Here is a 3,146-nt window from a genome sequence, read left to right on the forward strand (position 1 = left end):
CAGCCCCCGGGAGCGGACAAACCCGCCGAGGGCTGCCCGGGGAGAAGCGATGGGGCTGGGGAAGCAAGCAGCTCCCCGCTCTGCCTAATACTACACATTTTCATATTTGTTAGACGCTGTGACCTGCGTTTCACCTTATTGCACGACTTGCTCAGACAGGTCAAAGCCAAAGAGTTATTGATGAACAAAAGCGTTATATATTCACCTCCTGTTCAACTGCCCATACGAAATGCTTTTGATCTATCAGGCTTTTTGTATTCTGGTTCATAATCAGTATGCTAAATGTACGTTGGCAGAAAACAAGTAATCCATACATTTAGGGCCGGCCCTGGAATAAAATGCCAAGGGCATCTACATAGCGCAGGGCTGAGCTGCGGGGGGAGGAAAGTTACCTATGGTAATTAAAACTGCAACGCTGGAGGCGATTCTTCAGTTCGTATTTAAAGGGCTCGAAAACCAATATCTCAACGTAAGGCAAAAAGAGAAGGAAAAGCTTGGCACAAGCAGTGAAAGAGATTATTTACCAGCAAGCAAGGAGAGGAAACAGGGAGAAACGCAAACAAACACAGCTCCGCTCCTCTACACGCTCCCGGTCAGAGCGGGGCTGGCAGAAGCAGGGAGGGCAACGTGTACCTAATGAATCTCCAAATATCGCAGGCTTCCTTTTCCTCCTTGAGAGACAAGCCGGTCTCAGTCTGAAGCACCAGGACTGATGCACTGAGCGCCTTACTGCAGCCAGAAAGGTTCAACAGCGCTTCCTGCTCCGCACTGATCTGCTGCCCTCCCCTCGGTCCCCCCAGCGCAGCTCGTGCGGGACCATCGGGGATACGAAAACCCCTACGGTACAAGGTTGCCCTCCTAAGCTCAGGTACCCATTCCCCTCCGTGCCTTCACAGCATTTAAACCCACTTTTGACTCTCCCTTGCCCGGAGACACCTAGTACCAGAGGATCAGCGCTACCGCCCCGCACGACCCGGCTGCGGCGTGGGCTGGCCCGGCGGGCTAGCGCCGCCAGCCTCCAGAGCTGCCGCCTCTTTCACTCATTCACCAGGCTATGCCAAACGAGGTTGACGTTCGGTAGCAGGCACAACTCTGCTTTGAATCCCGTCTGGAGAAAAGAGGGGGAGTAGCCAAGGTTATGAGGCGCTGGGACACAACGTGATCCGTCCGGGCTCTGCGCGGGGAGGCGCTGTACGGTCCCACCGAGTTAAAATGGAAACGCTGCTAATTGCCTCGGAGTGTTAGAGCAGGAGGACACCTGTACAGCCCTATAATAAACCCTCAGGAGGCTGCACCTCTACCTTTAACGCTAGCCAGGATTATGACACGGTACCGCAAGCCGACTCCACAAGAGCCTTCACATGCTGACATAGTCTTTTTTCCTTTTTTTTTTTTTTTTTTTTTTGATAGCAATATTCATCAGGGATACATCGGTTTTAATTCTTCTGGTCTGAAGGGAAGAAACAGGATTTTCAAGCATCACAAACTCTACGAGAAATAAGAGGTTACTTACCGTGGGTGTTCTTCCATGCTGCCGAACCTGTTGCAATAAAAACGTTTGTTACTGTTGTATTCCACATACGGGTGATATTTCTGGAGAACAGTTAGAGACCACGTTTGATAGATGAAGGCAGAGAAGAGCTGGTGGTAAATCCTGCGAGCAGCGGAGTGGTGGGGTGGAAGCCCCTTCCGAATGAGGACCACGTTGCATTCAGGCAGTTTTTTATGAATACATGCTTTTCCTGTGTCCGGGATGTGCTCTTTCGCTTTTAATATTCGTAGCCTAGATTTTATACCGGATAATTTCTAAAGGGATGAAAAGCCAGACCTGCCTCTTTCACTAATGGAAAAAAAGAATGACAAAGGCCTTTTTTTTTGTTCTGTGGCGATCCAGTCACTTACAAATGAAATATTCAGATCACCTTTGCTAAACCATCACCCATAAAATGTCACAATATGCCATGCAGCATCGTATCCATGCTGAGCACAGAAAGAACTACAGTTTTACAAGAATAAATCTCGGATTACTCTAGGATAGGTCCCCTTTAAGATCACCTAATTAACCAAACAGTAACCACGAGACATGCGTCTTTGTTTGCATTATAGAAGGACGGATTTGACTTGAACTTTCCTTCAAATCTTTTAACAAATAAATTCAAAGATCACATTAAGGAAAACAAAAACGCGCTCAGTCTAACGCTCTTGAAATGCATCGTATATTTGAAAGTAAAATACTAATATTGGGGGTTTCTTTTCTGTAAGCGATTTTTCACCCCTTCTATTGCCTTCCTGCGATATCTTGGAGAGTTATTGTATTGCACACAGAGCAATTGCCTCGGTATCAATAGTTCACTAGATAGAGCTTCCCAAGACTGTTTTTGTTAAAAAAATATTTTTTCAGTTCTGCCCACGCTTGATAGCATTCAGAGCTTGCAAGGACAGTGGAATAATATCAGCGTTTCGGCACTAAACATTCCCTTACCATTCCTTTCCTTTCTTTTTTATCCTTTTTTTTTTTTTTTTTTTTAATAAAAAAGGTTAGCTTCAAGTAAAATGTCCCATGACATTCGGAAATCTCAGGCGGGAAGCAGCCCGCTCGTCCCGGCGCTGCCCTAGCCACCTGAGCTCTACCTGTCCATTTTCCCCAGCAAAGCCATTCCGCATTGCCGGGCGGAGCAGCACTGGTACCCCACTCCCACGGAGTTTCCAGGGGCACAAAGAGAGCCCGAGCGCGGCGGTGGCAGTGGGGAGGCTGGTAGCGGACTTACTGCGCGCTCCCCCCCCGGCCGGGGGGAGCCGGGAGCAGAGGTGCCTGCACGGCCGCATTCCCGCAGACGGTTCCCTGCTAACACTTTCCCGATTACTGCTTCCAGGAACGAAAGCATCTGCACTTGTATGCTCTTAAACTAATTTATGGTGGGAATTATATTTTGGCTTGTCAACTCTCAAGCCATAAAACAAAGTTTATTGGAATCACGTGCTTCTAAATAGCCACTCAGGACCTATCTCTGTGGAACCATAAATAACCTTCAGCTTTAAACTTTTATTCGCTAAATAAAGGTTCGCTGAATCTGTCCTGTAAAACGGGACCGGGTCGGAATAGCGGGGATGGGCGGAAGGTCAGCTGCGCGGCGTTATGCCGGCCT

This window comes from Pygoscelis adeliae, unplaced genomic scaffold (genome assembly GCF_000699105.1).
Source record: "Pygoscelis adeliae isolate BGI_AS28 unplaced genomic scaffold, ASM69910v1 Scaffold160, whole genome shotgun sequence".
NCBI lineage: Eukaryota > Metazoa > Chordata > Aves > Sphenisciformes > Spheniscidae > Pygoscelis > Pygoscelis adeliae.